We start from the raw sequence: 22,271 nt of genomic DNA on the forward strand, positions 1-22,271 counted from the left end.
TAGACATAATAATAAACCTAATTATTTTTCCTTTAAAAACTCATATTAACATACAAGAAATAAGACAAGATGTTGGAGATAAGATGTTGAGCGTTCGAGAGAAGACGTCGTGCGCGCGAGATAAGATGTTGTAAGAACTAGATAAGTTGTCGAGCGCACGAGATAAGATGTCTTAAGCTCGAAATTTTAATCTCTAAAAAATAAATGCATGTCCTAAACTTACCACCGTAATTTTGACAGCTGTTTAATCTATGTAAACTTAAAATCTATCTACTTGTACTACATTTAATATCATCCAATTTGCGCCACACGCCGATATCTTACGTATAAAAATTGTAATGTAAACGGCATTGGGATAATGTAAAATAGTGGATTTTGACAAGTTTATGGTGTTTCAGGTTTGTCTCACATTTTACTGTTGTTTTTCTTTTGTTGATATTTTGTGTAACACAGTTGTAAAATTCAAGACCTGACTAAGGTTCTGTTATTAAAACTTTAGACAGTATTTTCATTTGTAAGATATAGTAAAATCAATTCTAAAACATGAAACATAATGTCTTCAAAACAGTTTTAATAGTACGGTCATGCAGCCAATAAAACATGTAGTAAAGTGTTATATGACAGGAATGTATAAATTAATGTGTAAGTATAAATTAATGTGTAAGTTGTTTAGCCTGTTAAACGTCACGAGGAAGGTCTATCATTAAAGCATACATTTCTTTTTATTGAAAACTAGTTAATAACATGTTTCCTTATTTTATGCCGAAACATTAATATTTCTTGCTGCCATGCGTTCTTTTAAAGAATACCTCACACTCCATGAAATGGTTTGGGTCAGATTGACCTTAATTGCTGGATGGCCTTTGATAAACATATTCTACTAAAACTTCGATTGTTGTTCCAGCCAGGTGCTTGCCCGTAATGAAATTACCTGGAGGGGCACCTGAGTTCTTCTTATACAATGTACCATAAGAACACAGTGTAGAAACAGTGAACAACCCAAACGGAAATAGCGATGTGATTATACGACATACACAGTATCTGGGTTTACACGCCGCTGCTATTTTCATTTATTTTTACACTATAGTGGAGTTTAGGCGTCTTTATCTGTATAGCCAGGGAGCCAAAAGTGCGAAAAGTGCCTAGAAACAGGATTTACCTGTCCGGTCATGCTATAGTCAGTTTCTATATATATTATGAAAGTGCAAAGTCTCGCGGATCAGAAAAATCGGGCCTGCAAAACAAAAGCTCTTGCGAAATTTGAGAATATTAAGGGGAGATAACTCTGCATATTTGCAGTTTTTTAAGATTCAAAACGCTTTTTTGCTAACAAAACATGGCATCATGTTTCTAAAATCAGTTCAAATATATATATTTCAACATTGCTTTTACACATAAGGCTTATGGTTGAAAAGTACTCAAAATGTATTCATTTTATGTACATTTTATTATAAGATTTGGCACCTAAAATACCAGAGAATAAAATAAAAATATTTAACCTAAAATTTACAGTATGAAGAAGTAACCTTTAAAATGGTCTTATTTCTCAAAGTCATTAATTAATACCGCTGCGAAACAGTCTGTTAGAATAGAAAATCATCTAGATACTCTAGTTCAGGTTTGGCTAAGAAATACGCAAATCCGGGGTATTTTATTTACCCCACCCACTTTATATAATGCAAAAATGTATAATAAAAATATTCGACCAACAACCAAGAAGATATATTCTTTTTATCACGTATACAATACAATCTATATTTTTGACCATATAAAGCTGGATGAGGGGTATTTAAAAGATTTTAAACAGAAAAATGGGGTAGGAAAAGCTATGTATTTTACAACCGATAATTAGAATAAACAACCCGTTATTAAATAAGAGCAACACTAATGGAAGTCGAAAAAACCTTTACTTGCAAACTATTCATTTGGAAAGTAATTTATTTAGATACACTATAATGCAATCTAGTTCAGGTTTGGCTAGAAAATACGCAAATCCTGGGTATTTTATGTACCCCACCCACTATATATAATGCAAAAAAATATATAATAGAAATATTTGACAAAAAATCAATGAGGTATATTCTTTTTATCACGTATACAATATAATCTAAGTTTTTGACCATATAAAGCTTGAAGATGGGTATTTAAAAGATTTTAAGTAGAAAAAGGGGGTACCCCACCCACTTTATATAATTGTATAATGCAAAAAATTCATAATAACAATATTCGACTAAAATAAAGGAGATAGATACTTTTTATCACGCATACAATGAAATGCATATTCTTGACCATTTAATGGATGAGGGGTATTTAAAAGATTTTAATAGAAAATAGGGATATAAAAATGATGTCTTTTACAACCGATAATTAATTAACAACCTGTTATTTACCATTTGATAAATACGAGCAAGACTAATGAAAGGGATGAAACCTTTACATGCAAACTATTCATCTGAAAAGAAATTCATTTTAATACTCTTTCGTGCAATCTAGTTTAGGGTTGGCGACAAAAAGCGCAAATCCGTGGTATTTTATGTACCCCAGCCACTTTATATAATACAAAAAAAATGTATAATAAAAATATTCGACCATCAATCAAGGAGAGATATTCTTTTTGTCACGTATACAATATGATCTATATTTTGACAACTTAAAGATAGATTCGGAGTATTTAAGAGATTTTAGATTAAAAACAGTAGCCAATAATTAGAATTAACAACCTGTTCATTGTGATGTGATAAAATGCAAGCGACACTACCGAAAAGTACTGAAACCTTTACATTCAAACTTTAATTTTTTACTATCTCATTTGAATTATTAGTAACTTTCATTTGCAAGTTTGTCAAATCCAAAAAAAAAAACCCAGAAGTAATTTATTCACCAACCCACCTTGAATAAGGCAAATGGTTATACCACAGGGGCAAAAACAGCGAAAATGCACGGAAAACGATATTGCTAGTCCGTTGTTCTCTTCAAATGATTATAGTTAAATGCTGATTTATTTGGAAAGTTCGTGACTGCAAAACTTATCCAACTGATAAATGAAAAGTCAAGGGCAGTTACTCTTCACTAATTTTAAAACATATCTTAGAATTATTATTAAGGTGATTTGCACTATCAGTCTGGTCTGGATCGATGTTGGTCGCAAATGCACTATGTTTGTTTTCTGGATCTATACTGGTCACAAATACACTACGTTTGTTTTCTCATGGTGCGGCTCATATAACTTATCTGAAGTTATATAAAATATGATATAAAGAAGGGGTGTTTGTAAAAAACATATGCCCCCATGATGGTTTGTTGAAGGCAAAGGGGAGTGTAAGTTCTAATTTTATAACATTGAGCTTATTTACATCAGGTGTCTTCTACAGACTACAAACATTACATTTAAGGGGATCGACAGACAAAACGGTCCTTATTTACTGAGTGGTAATCATATTAGACTTGAACTAGGTAATTGTGACCTTTTTCCTTGATCAATTGTCGCAAAAAAATATTGCTCTTTTTCCGGAACGCAGAAAATAATTCTTTTAAATTCAATGATAGCTGATTTTTAACGTCATTGAGCGGAAACCAGACTTTATTCTGTAAAGGCACGAATGGAAAATGCTTAAGATACTGTATCTGCGCCAAATCTAATATAAAATACACTGTATCCTGCTGGTGTAATGCTATGCCTCTAAAGTGTCGCAGAATAAAACACAGTCTATTTGACACAGAATTAGATGGATTTGATTAATACTAGTGTATAAGTTGCGAAAAAGACATACTGAACTGCTGCAGTCTAAAATTACATATTTAAAGTTAAAACAATAAAACTCATTACCATTTACACTGCCAGTGCAAGTTATAGTACGAGATAAAATCATTTTTGTGGTGTAGTTGATACAAGTATTTCTGTATACAGATCGGAAAAATAGTTACGCATGATATTATGAAGTATTGTGTTAATGTCTACTTAAATTGCACGTACAGGTGTAACTATTTGTCGTTAGTACTGCAGGAATGTGTAACTAAAATTGTGCTCCAGATGGACCGCATATAAATAAAATTCTAATTACTGTTATAGCCTTTAGTGCCAAACCAGTAAATGTTATCTAAAATGATATGACTCTGTATAAATACTTGGTTCATGGTACTTTGTTCAATTCGTGAAAAAATACAACAAATGCTTAATTCTAATGTCATGTATAAAAACACTAATTGAAGGGCTTGCCTATCAATAGTCAAAACTATTTGTTGTTTGCCATCCAGACATAGAGCAATATACTAGGTAATTTATAAGTAATGACAAACAAGCCATTCAATAAGTTTATAATTTAGATTATCTAAGATTTATACTAGCATTTTCTGAGAAAAAAGGGTCATGTATATCGTTCACCTGTTACATTTGGCCTAAGGATCATCAAGATAAATATTTTGACCAAGTTTTATGAAGATAGGGTAATTAATACGACCTCAAGCATGTTAACAGACTTTTCGTTTGATTTTAGCGGGTGACCTAGTTTTTAATCACATATGACCCAGTTTCTAACATGGCTTATAGGGAATCATCAAGACAAACATTCTGACCAAATTTCATGAAGATAGCGTCATTAATGTGGCCTCTACGGTGCTATCAAGCTTTTCCTTTTATTTGACCTCGTAACCTAGTTTTTGACCCCACATAATCCAGTTTCAAACTTGGTCTAAATATTATCAAGTTTGCAAGTTTGTGTCAGATCAAAGCATAAATGAAACCTCTTTATGGCTAAAAGGTCAATCAAATTAGTTTTCGAACTGAACCGAGATCGTATCGTGACTTAAGTCGTAAGTGTGGTTAAAGTCAAACGTAAAATGTCATTTCTAGCGTGTTCATAATGTAACAATTAACAAATTTTGGGACTTTCGGGGTTGAAATAGGGGTCGTTATTCTGGAACCTATGATTTGATCTGATGAAGTCATCATGGAATGCAAGATTTATTGCTGTTAAAGATATTTCGCAAGTTTGTTTCAAATCAAACTATAAGTGAAGTGCCTGTATGGCTACAAAAGCCAACATGGCAAATTTTGGCCCTTTATTGGGCCACCACTCTAGAACACATTATGGGATCTCGCCAGTTTTTGACAGGAACCGAGATATTATGCCAATAGAATATATGTGCAAGTTTGATTAAAATCAATTGCAAAATGTGGTCTCTACCCTGTTCACAAGCCAAAACAGAAACTTTTGGCTCTTTAAGGGACCCTAACTCTGGAACCCATTATGAGATTTGGCCAGTTTTTAAAGCGAGATTTTATACCAGTACAAGTTGCTATGTTATTTCTCATCAGTGTTAGGATTCCTCCCTTGCTCCTACCCAACCTGTCACAACGGAAGCACTGGTGGCCTCTGAACATTGAAGGATTTATCCTCGCTAAGGTGAATCTCTTCGATGCAGCAGACCTGAATGTCCTTATCAAACAATATGTGCCCTAATTCATTTTCTTATTGAGGAGTCCTTCTGCATTCCAATGCATAACCTTGAAAGGTTTCATTGACTTCTTTTTTTTTTGTTCCTGGTGGCCAGTAGATTTCCTCTCTCGTCTCCTAGCTCTTATACAAGTTGCGCGCAAGTTTGAGTAAATCAATTGTAAAATGTGGTTTCTACCGTGTTCACAAACGTATGGACGGACGAAGGCGATCACAAAAGCTTCCCTTGTGTCACTACGTGACAGGTGAGCTAAAACTCTGACAGAATCTATTTGAATTATATATGTTTGGGGGATATAATTACGACTTTTCTGTACGATTTGTAAAATTTCGTTCATTACATTAATAAGTTTTAAAATCTTCTGAATAGTAAAGATTATTCAAAATGTCTCATTTTATAAACATTAAAGTTACACATTATGTCAAAGTTCTACTCTACATTACATTCAACATATCAGAACTACATTTCATCAATCTGTTTATCATGAGAAAGGTAAAAACAGTTGTGTACAACCCCGAAGCAAGCATGTATACTTTGTTAATTTGTAAAACCTGTATTGATCGATCAATCACATTTTATACATAGTTTTAGATGGGTGGGGTAATGTTCATACCCCTACAATTTCACAATTTTGACAAAATTGCACAAAAGAGTATTTAAATTATTTACTTTCAAATGAACAGTTAGCAAGTAAAGATTTCGTCGCCTTTTATTATTGATGTTTGTATTTATTAAATGGTAAATAACGGGTTGTTTGTTCTAATTATCGGTTGTAAAATACATAGGTTTTCCTATCCCCTACCCCCTTTTTCTATTCAAAATCTTTTAAATACCCCTCATCCGTCTTTAAATTGTCATAAATATAAATTATATTGTATATGTGATAAAAAGAATATATCTCATTGATTTTTCGTCGAATATTTTCATTATACATTTTTTTGCATTTATTTATATAAAGTGGGTGGGGTACATAAAATACCCCGGTTTTGCGTATTTCTTAGCCACGCCTGGAGTAGATTTCACGAAACAGTATTTAATTAAAGTACTTTCCAACTGAACAGTTTGTAAGTAAAGGTTTCATCGCCTTTAATTAGTGTTGCTCTTATTTAATAACGGGTTGTTAATTCTAATTATTGGTTGTAAAATACATAGGTTTTCCTACCCCCTTTTTCTATTTAAAATCTTTTAAATACCCCTCATCCAGCTTTATATGGTCAAAAAAAAAAAGATTATATTGTATACGTGATAAAAAAAATATATCTTCTTAGTTGTTGGTCGAATATTTTTTATTATACATTTTTTGCATTATATAAAGTGGGTGGGGTACATAAAATACCCCGTATTAGCGTATTTCTTAGCCAAAACCGAACTAGATGGCACGAAAGAGTATTATAATAAATTACTTTCTAAATGAATAGTTTGCAAGAGAAGGTTTCATCGCCTTTCATTTGTATTGCTCTTATTTAATAACGGGTTGTTTATTCTAATTATCGGTTGTAAAATACATAGGTTTTCCTACCCCCTTTTTCTGTTTAAAATCTTTTAAATACCCCTCATCCAGCTTTATATGGCCAAAAATATAGATTATATTGTATACGTGATAAAAAGAATATATCTTCTTGGTTGTTTGTCGAATATTTTTATTATACATTTTTTGCCTTATATAAAGCGGGTGGGGTACATAAAATACCCCGGATTTGTGTATTTCTTAGCCAAACCTGAACTAGAGTATCTAGATGATTTTCTGTTTTAACAGACTGTTTCGCAGCGGTATTAATAAATGACTTTGAGAAATAAGACCATTTTAAAGGTTACTTCTTCTTACTGTAATTTTTAGGTTTAATATTTTTATTTTATTCTCTAGTATTTTAGGTGCCAAATCTTATAATAAAATGTATATTAAATGAGTACATTTTGCGTATTTTTCAAGCATAAGCCTTATGCGTAAAAGCAATGTTAAAAGATATATATTTAAACTGATTTTAGAAACATGATGCCATGTTTTGTTAGTAAAAACACAATTTGAATCTTAAAAAACTGCAAATATACAGAGTTATCTCCCCTTGATATTCTCAAATTTTGCAAGAGCTTTTGTTTTGCAGGCCCGATTTTTCTAATCCGCGAGACTCTGTACTTTCATAATATGTATAGAAACTGACTATAGCATGACCGGACAGGTAAATCCATTTTTTCATGCCTTGGCTCCCCGGCTAGTAAGTAGTCAATAGATTATACATTGAAGAGATAATTCGTCTTAGATTTCATCAGTATGTGTGTTAAGTACCTTCGTTATGCTACCGTAATCAAAAGTAATCACCGATTTCTGTTGAAACTTCAGAAAGTGTCACACGAATAAACAAAGTTTTCCCTTCTAGTTGATAATGGACGTGTATAAGATTCATATTAAAGAAGTCCTGCATTGTCAATAAATTGTTCTTAAACTCATGCGTTACAAGGTATTTATCATTTGCGTAGAAATATACCGATTTCTGTAGTCAATGTGTCATTTCATATTGAACGATTTATTGAAAACTGTCCACAGTGATGTGAACGATTTGTTGCGATTTTATTGAAAATTTATAGCGATTAATTGGGAGTAATTGCAGTAATTCTTTTTCATTGATCGCGGCCCTCATTTGGAATAGGTGAAGTATATGCGCGCTGGGGAAGATATTTCATGATGGACCTGTGAATTCTTAACTTATGGGTGAAACAGGTCTCATAAGCGTATATACGACTAGCTTCTACTGATTATAAAATACCGTACGATTTGTTGTGAATTAACTGTTGTTGTACTTTTTGTAGTTCAACCGCCACCCTTGTTTAAGAGCAACATTTAAAAAACACGTTGTTTTCATCCTCAAGTAATAAGTAAGTAGACTGGCCCAGTGTAATAAATAACCCACAATTGACCGACCCCTCTGGTACAGTATCAAGACGCATAATCTAACTCTATACATAGAGCACTTACTTCACCCGATTTACATTCGGAACATTTTCACGCGTTTCGGGCTTTATCGTATGTTTAACATGGGATTTTTGAACCGTCGAAAGATGTTGGAAATGTTTGTCTCATTGTTTATTTTTTTAAATAAAAATGTTACTGATTTCATTGTCTACCACTTTTTTCCACCCTTGCCTGAAAAAACAGTAATGAGTTTGTACACTGTTCAGACAATTGTGCTCTGTTTAACCAAACAAGTTTACCTGCATAAACAGAAAGCATGTCACTATACCTGTCCAGTACTGGACATTATGGTAAACGCTTCTTTCCTGCACACATGACAATTTCGCAACTTCTGTCCGGTTTGTACAAATTTCTGGCCGCATTAAACCATTTGACTTGTTTAACTGTTGAAACTGGAGAGATTTTGTACACAGTGCCAGTGGTACTGAACGTGAAAGAACTTAAAACATTTATCATGCAGTTTTAGCAAATACAAATGTACATACAATAACTAATTTGTGCAATATGTGTTTGAAATTTGGCAGCTGTTTGGTTTGAGTGACAATTATTCATGATTATCTTGGGTATATTTTAGATATAGTTTACTAAATATGTAAGAACAAAATCTCAATTAGATTTTTCGGCCATCTAGTTCACTTTATTTTGTTGTTCATTACAATCTTACCGGTAATAACAATTCTATCAACAGGCGACTGATTGAAATGTTTAAACTGCGGATACATTTCTGTGCTTTAAGTCCATTGCCTTCCATATTTTTTGTTATGAGACAGTAATTTGTGTGTTTGTCATCAGGCTATTTGTTTTGGGATGAGGGCTTAGTGGCTTTCTTTTTCTTCCCGGGTTAATCTTTTCGGCGACTCCGTCTAAATTCGTTTTCGTTACCTATGCCACGTGACTTCAGTTTGCAAATCAAACTACTTGATAACGTATTATAGATAATTTATCAAAATGGAAGATTTATGCAACATTCTGCCTGATTGCTTAAGCCTCCGTATTCGTTTGGTGAGCACAATTATTATTTGGTACTTTTTCAAGGGCGATTCTAATTTACTAGCGGATTGTTTTTTATTTTTATTGTTTTTTTTTTCTTTAATTGGCATCATCATTATATTGCTAATGTTAACTTCTTTTGGGATTACTTGGAAATCTTTTGTGAATAAAACTTTCTTATTTTCAATGTTGTCGTGTGTTTCGATTTTAATTTGTATGTTTTCGTCAGTTTGGAATAAAGTTGTGTTTAATTATGTTTTCAAAGTCTGGTGTCGTTTCTTTGCAATAATAACACTAATATTGCTTCATTGTACCTAAAACAGACAGAAATCAGAATTTTATCATAATTTGTAAAAACAATATGCCGTTCAATATGGACAAAATCGTATTAAAATATTTGCAATAAGTAGTACAATCTTGTGTGTAAAATCGAAATAAGTCGTTCACTATCATTTCAATAAGGCGTACAATACAACTCAATACACAGCACCGCAAATTTGTGTTTAAAACGAAATAAGGGATGAATTAAGGTTGAAATCGTTATCAATGAAAAAGAAAATATACTAAATTCTTATAATGTGACATGCATTCAGAAAATTTGCTTTATTTGTTTATAAAACTCATTCAATGTTGGTATGCATGATCTAAACATTCACCGTGTAATCAACTGATTTCACCTTACCTACCGCTCATGTAAGTCATTCTGGACTTATATTGACTGGGAAAATTTTGAAACATGCCTTTCAAAACACATCTCAAGGAATAAACATACCTTTATTTGACAATTATCCAAATATCAATCGAAAAAGTTAGACCACGTTTATCATATTTCAACAAATGATTGAAATCACATCGCTATTTCCGTTTTGGTTGTTCAATCGTTTCTACACTGTGATAAGAAGCTAGAGTGTCACCATATAACGCTGTGTTTGATTTCTATTGATTACAATTAAATATCTATTATCAGGATTTCAATATTTCAATTATATTTAACATGGACATTTACCTCCGTTGAGAAGCCCGACAAGCCATTTTCACGTGCAAATCAGCCGGCAAGCCCGCGCTATTGTATTCGTAAGTTTGGCAATAGGACTAAAACATGTTACGTTTGCAAGTTCATTCAACAAACATTTGAAATTTTTTTCAAGTGTCAACACATTTTGTACGTTTAAGGTAGAAGATCGGCAGCATCATCATCGGTTCCATTATAGCTTTTGGCACTAGCTCAGTGTCAGGAATGACAGATTGATTGTATTGTTAAGAATCCTTACAGAACTTGTTTGTACTTTGACAGACCTAGATATTTTGAAATTGCAAATACACTGAACAGACAAATATCTATTTGCAGGATACAATCAGCCATTAGAAAAAATGATTTACTTTTTCATATGTATCTTAAAAAGAGATAATATATACAAATAATTCAAAGACACAACAACATACCCAAGTATTATCAATATAGAGATTTTTAAAAATCTAATTTGTAAAACTGACCTCAGGTCTCCCGTATTTCCACATTAAAAAGTGAAAAATGCCCACCCGCCCCATTTTTTCCAAAATTCGGATGTGAATCTAAACAATTTATTTTCTCTGGCCTAAACAGTGTCTTTTCTCGTGGGGGTACGATTTCTGCTATAATACCTGCTAGTCTGCATTCACTCATAATAAGTATACAGAAATAATATCTAAAACACGAGGTTGAATGTACTTTTGCCCTCCTCTAAACTGCATTTTCAATATAATGATAAGCTAGATATAAGTAATAAAAAATGATTGAAAGTGCATTTTTTTGTTCATAAAATTCTTTCAAACTGCTCATAACATTTCTTATAAAGTATATTAATGCCTTAAAGCCTTTGTATATCATTGTTGTTGTAATCGTATATGCTTCTAAGCAATATATGAAAGAAAACATTAAACATAATCTGTATATGTTACTTACCCTTGAGAAAGCATCATTGCCAGAAATACCACGCTGAATTTGTTGATGGAACTCTATGTCATTAATCAACAGATGCAACAAACCAGAACAGTCAAACTCATCTGCTCTTATCTTGTGTTCATATCCTGGAGCATTTAAGAAATATTTTGCAACAGCCCAAGGTTTAGTACACCAATGATGTGCGTCTGTGTTTCTCCAGTATGGAGCAGGAGGAGTGGATGCGCGACGCTTAATAACTTCGTCGTATATGGTACCACATACGTTGCTGGGACAAGACGTTTTCCCGCGTAGGTATAGACAGTTACAATAGAGAGTTTGAGATTTCAACCTTCGCCTTCCCCTTCAACGTCTCTTGCGAAGTTAACGTATAAAGTTGAAGTTCGATTAAAATTCCTTGAGATTTCAAACTTTAGAATAAACCTTACTTCTTTTAATCCGCCCATTCAATTTATCCGTAATTATGATCGTTTTTTTTTCGTGCATTTTGATATCAATTGTCCGAAAGGGCAGGACTTTTACAAGAGGTTTTAAAATGAAAATTAAATAAAAACATTTCAATTAATATAATCATCGCATGGATATTAGAGCGATTACGATAAAAAACCCCCCAAAAAACAACAACAAAAAAACAACAAAAAACAACACGAAACAATGTGAACAATGTAAAAACTCGTTGGTGTTGCTCCGAACATTTAGGTTTTATATGAAATGATGTCAGTATACAATGCACGATTGTAAATCATACATGAGAGGAAATAAAATTGATAATCATATCAACGTACTCTATTGTTGATGGTGTTCTTGAAAGATAATACAGTTATTATTTTTTAAACAAAAACACGAGACACCAACTATTACAAATGCATTTCTCGATATACTTTGAACACAAAAGGCATGACCATAAAATGCAAAGGACAGATTCATCCGTCATGCTGTTGACTAGTATTTCATAGTTTTTCTTAAAGGTTATTTTTACTTTGAATCGGTACTTTGTACAACGAATTCCTTAAAAGACGCGTTGATAACATGAGCCAATATACACAATTTATGAATACATTTAACAAGCGATTTGAAACAAATGTAAGATACTCTCGTGATATCATACATTTTGGCATCATTACACTCTGTATGACTCTGTATAATGCTAAACTCTCAGACAGCACACTATAATCGTGCGAAGTCACCAATTGTCTAGCGAAACAGTCAAGAAATGTTAGGTGGCGACGAAAATTGTCGCACAAAATAACATGTGGGATATACACGTATTTGTTTAAATACACTATTTTATAAGTAAAGCATGTACAGATCAAGGAATTTTGGTTAGAGGGTCACCAACTTTAAAGAGGGGGTCACCCATTTTAGGGATGGGGGTGGGTGGTCACATCGAGTTTCAGACCGATTTTCTTTGTAAAATGTAAGAATCAAAGGGGGGATTGACCCACAATGCCCCTTTGCCAGGCTCTGGGTCCGTGCATGTAAAGAATGGAGTTATCCCATACGGCTTACAGGAAACTTCTCGCATCATGATATCATAGATCTGAAATTGTCTGATACTTCAGAAGAATTTTCCGTCTTACTAGTGCCATTTTATGTTTATAATTAAAACGCAATTGTCGTATTAAGTGTCAGACAGAAACGGATTGATTTTATTTGGAAGTGAAAATAAAATGTTCCATCAAATGATAATCGCGCGTTATTATTCATTTTTCAAGTAAAATGACTGTCATGCCATGTGCCTCCATCCAGATTTCAGTCTTTGATGCAGAGTATGTGGACAGAGTAGATGCAAAAAGACTGAAGTTTTGACTTTCGTGATATCACATCTCCGGACGTTCAAAACTTCCCTTCATACGACAAAAAGGCCCATCTGGTATAATCGATACCGCCTGGGGACACAAATATGCAGTAGAAGTTAAAGTTTGAACAAAATCTCAAAGTTTCTCAAAATCAGTTGATAACTAAAAGTCTTCATACTTCCAGGTTCAATTCAATGTATTTAGTTTAAATCATTAGCCATACAAAACTTCATTATTCTCATACTTGTTGATAGTGTTTCGCATCAAATTTAGTCTAATTATACATATGGATAATCGAATAACTTAATAAGCAGAAATCCTGAAATTAAGCTTTTTATTTCACATAGTAATAAAGAGAAGTCTTAGGCCTACTTGATATTACATGGAAAACTTTAGTAGCAACGTCTGATATAAATAAAATACACGCATATCGGTGACGTTTTACCCCAAATATATATGAGAGACGTTGAAGGGGAAGGCGAAGGTTGAAATCTCAAACTCTCTAATGTGTTTGACCGAGAGAACACTGCCTAGTTTTAGTTTGGACATGGTCCGGTTAGAGAGTGCGTACATCGGTGCTGCGGGTAAATACAGAATTGGCCGAGTAACATTTTAGTCGTAAGTTCAAACCCAGCTGGCTGCACATTTTTTTTAAAACTTTTTTTTTTGTGTTCGGTTTCTTTTTAGCTTAAAAACATGATTTCTGTTGGTTTGTTAAAAATATTTATTTTATTCAGTTGTGCCGAAAATGATCCTATGAAACGTCTGGTAATGACCAAGTGAACTTTTTATTTTTACTTAAATGGGTTCTACGTAGCTTAAACATATTTCCTGCTACGAATTCATCAAAAATGTATTCTTGTCTGATGTTTTAAGACGAAAAAATTGTTAAAAAAGCACCGACAGCGCGTGCTCAGAAAAAAATGTATACTTTCCCCGCTAGGTAGACAAGAATATTGCATATTAAAAGTACAAAATTCACCGACTATGTGACGTCACCCAAGTGCAGGCTAAAGATATTCCTGTCTTTCCCTAGGAAAAAAAAACTTGTCTAAAATAGCCTGCACTTGGGTGACGTCATAAACTATGAAAATAATGCAAGGAAATACCCAAATCTATTTGTCACCACCATCTATTTTGAACGTGATTGGCAAGAAAAATAATCTTACATGTTTGCCTGTGTGAGACAGCTGTTTTAAGCTTTTACCCTGCAGAAAATGTCGACATTTTCTGCAGAATAGTACTGTCTCAGTTAATAACTGAGACAGTACCATTCATATGTCAGTTGGGTATTCACTGTGACTGAACAGCATGTTTGGACTGCAAGGATATGCAAGCGGATTTTGACCTGCTCGGGTCTTTAACGCAGAAACACTCATCACTTAAAATTAGGGCAGACATTATTACTTGTGTTAGTTACCATCTTTGTGTTGTTTCCTTTTGTTCATTGCTCTTTATTTGATGTCAATCTACTCAGACAGCTGAACTGAAGGTTTGTATAGACTAAAGTAGAATATTATATAACAAACATTTTTTTTACAAAACACTACACCAAACTTGCAAAAGAAATGCAGAACGTTCTTACAATTATTAAATTACAAAATAGTAAACTTTATAACATAATCATTATTGTGTAATTTGTTAAGTTTTCATTAATTTTGCGAGTTTAAAAATCTAGTTTTAAAATGTACGGACAACTGATTACTAGACTTCAAATTCTGTATTTTCTGTGCTATAAAAAATGTGCATGTCTTAGCAAATTAAGTACAATTAAATTTTATCAAAAACTGAAATCATATGAAATGAACATTAAACAACTTCAACAAGATGATTACTGTCATAACTTAAGAGCTATTATTGAAGTGATAAATGTATCAATTTGAATATCAGCATTTTTATGAACAAGTCTGGCAAATGTATTATAGGGCTAAGTTAACTTGACACATTACATGCATCAAAAACACGCTTTACCATATTTCAATGGAATTCCTGTCCATGATCCGATGACTTGTAACCTAAGGTAAGAGATTTATTTTATGAAAAACTTTAACCAGGATTTTCTAAGTGCAAAAGGAGGCATAATTTGCTCAAAATACATGTCAGAGTTATGGAACTTGACCCACTGAGGTTGGTAATTGACCTAGAAAAGAACAAAAATGAGTTAGAGGGTTATATGCCTTTAAGTAATAGCTATATGTACTTGCATTCAAAACTTGAAGTCCAAAAGGGGGCATAATTTGGCCAAACTGCATGTCAGAGTTACGGATTTTGATGTTATCATCTAGTTTTATGACCCCAAAGACACATGTGAAGTTTGAATTCAATATCTGCATTAGTTTTGGAGATAGTAACTAGCATGTAAAACTTTAACCAGGTTTTCCAAGTCCAAAAGGGGGCGAAATTTGGCCAAAATACGTGTCAGAGTTATGGGACTTGACCCAGTGAAGTTGGTAATTGATCTAGAAAAAGAAACAATAACTTTCAAAGCTATATGTCTTTAAATGATAGTCATATGTACTTGCATGCAAAACTTTAACCAAGGTGTGACACTGACCCAGACACCGACGCCAGGGAGAGTAGAATACTGGTAGCTAGACTATTCTTTGAATAGTCCAGACAAAAATGGACTATGTTGCGTCATTTTGCCTTTCGGTGATAAATTATTTTAAAAATCACAATTCACAATGTGTGGGTTAGTCGCTTTAAGACTTTGCAATTTATGAAAAAAAGCGGGTTTCACTGCTTCTGAACTTTTATATTTTATATCTTTCGCAAATTAAACCACATAATAAAGGTTTTAAATAGTATGAAAAGAAGTTTATTTGTGAGCGCCTAAACTTGCCAAACCCGTACGCACAAAATGTGTCAAAATTTGTTGCTACGAGACAAAGCATGTAAAATATCTATTTTTATCATTTTCTAGCATAATTTGAGGTCCATAATGCTTTAATTTTTTTATCTTTAAAAAGGAAACAGATTAAACAGCTTTCCAAAAAGATGTTATGTTTAATGACATCGTTAGAAAAGCATTACGTTTAATATTGAACATGGACATTTATAGTTAGAGCCATTTAGGGAGGTAATAAAATACAATAGAATCAATGAAACATTCTAGCATATTCAAAAATATACCCACTTTTAGCAACAAATATATTAAAGAAAGCATTTATCGGAAACAAGACATTAATGTATTTTATGCTCAGTACGGAAAATGTGGCAGCCACATTTTTAAAAAAGACATTATGAGCCTTAAAATCTTCCCCATTTGCCTGTGTCCATCCTCCAACCATCCCCAGATTGACGAAATCCTAGCTTGTGGGATAAATATGCGCTACGTAGGTTAGAAATAATAAAAAATGATGCTTTTACATTTTTGGACTGATGTGCTGTCAATTGGCATTTTGATTCCCCAGAAAGTTTAAACCTGTTAAAATGCCAAACAGGTGGTTATGAACTATGTAAAACCGCACAAAATTAAGAGGTCTCTCAAAATTTAAATTCAGTTGATTTCACTTCCGATTTTTCAATTGATGAACGAAACCAGGTTTCATTGGTTCTGAACTTTTATATATATTTCGCAAATTGAACAAGAAAAAAAAAAAAAGGCAATCTATCTTGAGAAATAAATGTGGCGCCAGGGGCGCTCCTCAAAGGAAATGTACATTTGCAACGATCTTATTTTTTCGCAAATAAAAGACAGGAAATAGTGGTACATACAGACCTGATATCAGTCGTATCTCATACTTGAAAATTTCGTAGGAAACCAGCGATCAATCTTAAGGGATATTGCTGTAAAATCATTATGAAATCGAAACAGTCGTTTCACTGAAACATATTTTCAAACTTTCAAAAAAAGTCTATTAGGAAAAACTTATCAGCCCCATCCACTGATTGCCAAGTTAAGAAAAAAAAAACGAAAAAAAAAAACGGAATTACATTTAGATACATCCATATAGGGAAAACTGGTGGGCGTGTATTTTAGTAAAACGTATTATCTGATAGAATTTGGTTTAGAGCCTTACAAGAAAGATTGCTGAGTTTTTATCGGGCTAGCAGTTTTATAGAAGATTTTCAAAAGTTATCATGAAGTCATACAGGGAAAAATAACCCGACCTACTGGCGGTCATGCCCTTAAAGGAGAAAATAATTATTTTAAGGAATTCAGTAATGAGTCATAAAAGAAATAGTGTGGCGAGATTATTTTGAAATCATGCCAGCAGTTTTACAAATTGCAAAGTTTTCTATACAGCCATATAAGGAAAACTAGCAGTACCTCCTGCTTGCAGTTTTTAACGAAACAGAATGATTTGAAAGAACTTGCAATCGGTAAAAAATTACGCAATTAATATTGTTGCTAGTTATTTTCAAATTGAACTGGTCCGACAGTTTTAGAGGAGAAGTTTTCCAAATTTTCCATACAGCCATATAGGGAAAATAAGCTCCGCCCCTGGCGGGCCTGTGTTTTAACGAAACAGAACGGTTTGAAGGAATTTAGCTGAGGGTCACCTTACAAATATGCCTGCTGTCTTTAGAACTGAAGAATAATGCGTTGTGTTTTTACTCCCTTTATTAGCGGAAATCGTATATGTCAAAAACAGTGACGTAACGCACGTCGACGCGCCGGTAAGTAATCTGCTGCAGGAACGCGCCATAACGGACGCCTAGACTTTCCAGCATTCTCCGGGCCACGAAAAGTTTTTATTGTTTAATTGCATAACAATGTCCTTGATATAACGATAGGGTTCATCGTGTGAAATTAATTCTAATGGATACAAATTCACTATAGGTCTTGAAGTAACATGTCCGTTCTTGGTACGCAACACCGCTGCCCGTGTCTTGCCATCGCTTCCGGTGATTAGGTCCGTGATAATACCAAGCTTCCATTGGTTTTTTAGGGCGTCATTCCAGAATTGGTACGACATCACCAACTATGATCGTTTGTTTGTTGTTATCTGTCTTCTGATGTTGTCCTCGCAAACTGGTGAGGTATTCGTGGTGCCATCTATCCCGGAAGTGGCAAATCAGATTCGCTTGTACTTTGGCGCGCTTCGTGATTCCTGTATAGTTACCTAGATTAATGTCGGTTTCAACATTTTCCGCAAAATATCGGTATGGAAGGGAACTAACTCTCCGACCGTGAAGTAGATGGGCTGGTGTCATGGGTTGTAGGTCGGTACAATCAGATGAAGCATATGTGAGTGGTCTGTCATTCATAATGATTTCAATGTCTGTAACCAATGTTTGTAGTGTCTCGAAGATGACAAATGAACGGCCTAGAACTTCTTTATGGTGGTTTTAATAAGTCCAATTAGCCGTTCCCGCAAACCACCAAACCATGGAGCTCGTTTGGGAATGAATCGCCACTCATTTCCTCCGTTGTTGAGGGTTTCACAGTTCTTGATATTGTCAGCTCTCTTATATTGCGTGCCGCAGCGTTGAACGTCGTGGCGTTGTCTGAAATCATGATGCGTGGGAGTGACTTCCGGCTGGTGAATCGTCTGAATGCAACCATGAAAGATTCCTCTGATAGATTATGTACTAATTCAAGGTGGACAGCTCTAGTAGAAGCACACTTAAAGAGACAAACATGAGCTTTCGACACATTTCCGTTGTACGTTCTTACTTACAATGCCCCAGTGAAATCAACTCCTGTGACAGAGAATGGCGGAGTATCTTTTACTCTGTTCTTCGGTAGCGGTGGTGGACCAGGTACTGTATACTGTTTCCCGTTGACCTTGCGGCATGTAACACACTTCCGGATTAAGCAATGCACAGCCTGGCGGATCGCTGGTATCCAGAATTTCTGACGAAAGTGGATGATAGTAGCAGTAATCACAGCATGAAGTTGACTCTCGTGTGCATCTTGGATGAGTAGCCGTGTGAAGGTGTGTTTAGCCGGATGTAGATAGGGAAATTTGGTCAACATATCGAGTGATGCATTATGGATTCTCCCGCCACTTCGAATAATTCCTGTGTCATCTTTGAATAGTCGTTGCTGTCCCTTTGAGGTCCATATTATCTATTTCATTGTGGAATGTTACACTCTGACAGCTTCGATCCACATTATTTCCGCATGCTGTAGTTCATGAACAGTGTGTGGTTCAAGTTACGCTGAGCATCGTGGTGATCTGCAATTGTCAATGAATCGCATAACGTATGCTGTGACTCGTAGCAACTTTCAGTAGTTACTGAATCTGTTGACATCCATTATGTTATTAATTTCATTAATTCCCACGATGGTGTTTCCTGATGAAGAGCATGTTTTTATGTTACAGCTATTGTTATCGTATTGCAGTTCTGCTATTGTCGTTAACACGGTACTGTCGGTTATCTCCCTCTTTGGACCATTCATCCAGTGTTCACTGTTTAAATACTCTGAAGATGTTATGCCACGTGTAAGCAGATCAGCGGGGCCGTCATTAGTTGGACAATATTTCCAATTCACACGGAAGTAGAAAAGATCATCTGATTCTGTAGCGAAACTGGAAATAATTTTATCAACATACAAATCTCTTCGTAATACGGCACTAACCCAGACGGAAGCGTCTGCATCGAGATGTTTCAATAAAGCTGAATTTAAAATGAATGGGGAACAAATGGTCGCACCAAACAGCACAGTCCTGAATCTGTAAGTAATCAGTTGACTATTAGGATCTGTTGTGTCACTCAGCCATAAGAAGCGTGTCATATCCCTATCACTTTCGTCCAGCTGCACGTGTAAGAAAGATTTTTTCTATATCTGTGAAAACTGCAAATTTGTTTAGTCGAATTCTGATCGAAATTCCTGTTAGGTAATTTAACTCCTGTGGTGTGGTTTCGAGACAATCGTTCAAACACGGAGAATCATGCGACTCGACTCGCGGCAACTGCAATCAAACACAATTCGGAAAGGAGTCGTTGAGGATTATTTTTAAACATCATGATGCGGTATGTAGTGTACTTGGCTGGTTGACTGGTTCTCGTTAATCTGTTCAATGAAGCCTTTTTGCTCTTGGTCATCAATAATTTCTCCATATTTCTGTAAAAGTTTTAGCGTTTCACGAAGACGTCTGACGTTGTTTTGTGTACGTCTCAATGTTACATTGTAATTATCCGGGAGAAGTTTATGACCCTCTTTCCATGTTAATTTAGCAATGTATCGTCCATCTTTGAAATTAATGCTGTTCTTCTGGTAAGTTTAAGTAAATCTGAAGCTGCATCTTTTTCTTCCTCTACACTTATACCCAGAGACTCAAGCTTCCGGAACTTCTCTAAGTTGTAAAGATCTTGTGGAGCGGTGATGACATTCATGATGTACTGTGTTGATGACTCACTACTGGTGACCGGAAGTGGACCGGACAAGAGGTATCCTATCTTAGATTTCACAGAGCTCTGTCAGTCCGCAACCTCTGACAACTTCGTTTACTACGATGTCCCAGTACTTGTCGGCTCCAATCAAAAGCGAAATATCAAATGTTGCATCCTCTGTTACTGGAGGAGTCCACTTCAAATTTCGTAGATATGGAAGTGAGGACACGGAACGCTGCAGATTCTGCAATGGGACAGCTATTGTAGGGACCACTAGTACGTTGATTGGTATCTTGTCACTGCATTCTGTGAGCAAGTACACTGTCGCTGTTTAAATATGCCCGGCCTTCTGTGAGGAGGAACCAAAGGCAGCTATATGTATTACTTCATTTCCGTACGCTAAAGCTTGAGTTTTCTGCAAGTTCTTCCGTAACGAATGACCTCTGTAAACCTTCGTCAAACAAGATATCTGCATCGGCGATGTGTCTCTCTGGTCAGGGCGCCAACAATATCTGGAAAATTGAAGAATAATGCGTTGTGTTTTTTCGATCATGTTGTTTCCGGTTTCTCTAGATACCGCCTGGCTTTGACTTGGTATCTGTATGGAGCATAGCAGTCATTTCATAAAATTCTTTGGTGTTAATAGGCTGGCCAGCTTCATTGATGGTGATCTCTTTCTTCAGCGCTGCCCGCAAGGTCGATAGCTGCCAGTGGCTATCACCATGGTCACGCGTAATGTTGCGTCTAACTTCCGCCGGAAGGTTGTCTTTGATGACCGGAACTAGTAGACCGCCATAAGACTGCTTCCAGTGACCGAGTGATTCTAGGCCTCTGATGTAAGATTCAAATAAAAGTTCTCATATTAGATTGTTAGTCAGTCGGGATAAATCTATCAAGCTGGCATATAAGCATCTACTATCATGTGAGTTTGTCCGAGACGTTCTTGTAGCAGGTCTTCAGCCTTAAGATAGTTGCCATACGTAAGTGGAAATCCCTCAATTACTTGTGCAGCACCCTCATGGAGTAGTGGTCTTAAGAAGCTAAATTTCTGAACTTGAGAAAATGACGAAATGATATGTAAGCTAGACTCAAAAGAATTACAGAAGTCTGCCAGTTTAATATGTTGCCACTGACTGTAGGAAAATTTAACTTAGGTAGGTTGAAACTGTATTTCTGTACCTGTATTTCTGTATCTGTACTTGCGCTCCGGCTACTCTCATTTCTGTTGAGATCATCCATACGGGCATCTTCCGGCGTTAGTGGTGGCGGCGTGGTACTCTGTTTCATGTGCGCCTGAAAGTTCCGTATTTGAATTTGAAGAATAAGCATGTAGTCTTCAGTATCTAACATCTCGCTCTCAATATCTTCACCGTCTATTTGTGTTAAAATCTTTTCATTTATCGCTTCTAACATCTTACACTTTCCCTCTATCGCCTGAAGTATTGTTTCTGCATTTTCTCCGGCGGCCTCAAGTTTCTGCATAAAGCGTGCAATAACAGCATTCTGGGCATCTCTCGTCTGTTTAAGTTTCTGCAGATTCATTTCGGTTTTTGTCACGGCACCAACAATGTCTGTAGAACTGAAGAATAATGCGTTGTATTTTACTCTCTTTAATAGCGGAATTCGTACAATGTCAAAAACAATGACGTAACGTACGTTGACTTTCCAACACCTGTAAATTGCTTCAAAACCAGGCGACGAGTTTCTGATCAGAAGATGTTTAATACAGGCGAGCAAGATTTGAGGAAATCTGAAAGAAGGCTACCCGAGAAATATTCCTTTGAAGTTTAGTTGAAAATGGCTGGTGGTTTAGGATGAGATTCTTTCAAATGAA

The 22,271-nt window shown here is 35.0% G+C and overlaps 1 protein-coding gene across 2 annotated transcripts in view; it reads right to left on the minus strand.

Annotated features, from left to right (window-relative positions):
* The window catches only part of LOC123555601 (thrombospondin-1-like), a 246,666-nt gene that overhangs the window by 11,409 nt on the left and 212,986 nt on the right, over positions 1–22,271 (minus strand). The gene's annotated exons all lie outside the window — the stretch shown is intronic.

Source organism: Mercenaria mercenaria, chromosome 7 (genome assembly GCF_021730395.1).
Source record: "Mercenaria mercenaria strain notata chromosome 7, MADL_Memer_1, whole genome shotgun sequence".
NCBI classification, from domain to species: Eukaryota; Metazoa; Mollusca; class Bivalvia; order Venerida; family Veneridae; genus Mercenaria; species Mercenaria mercenaria.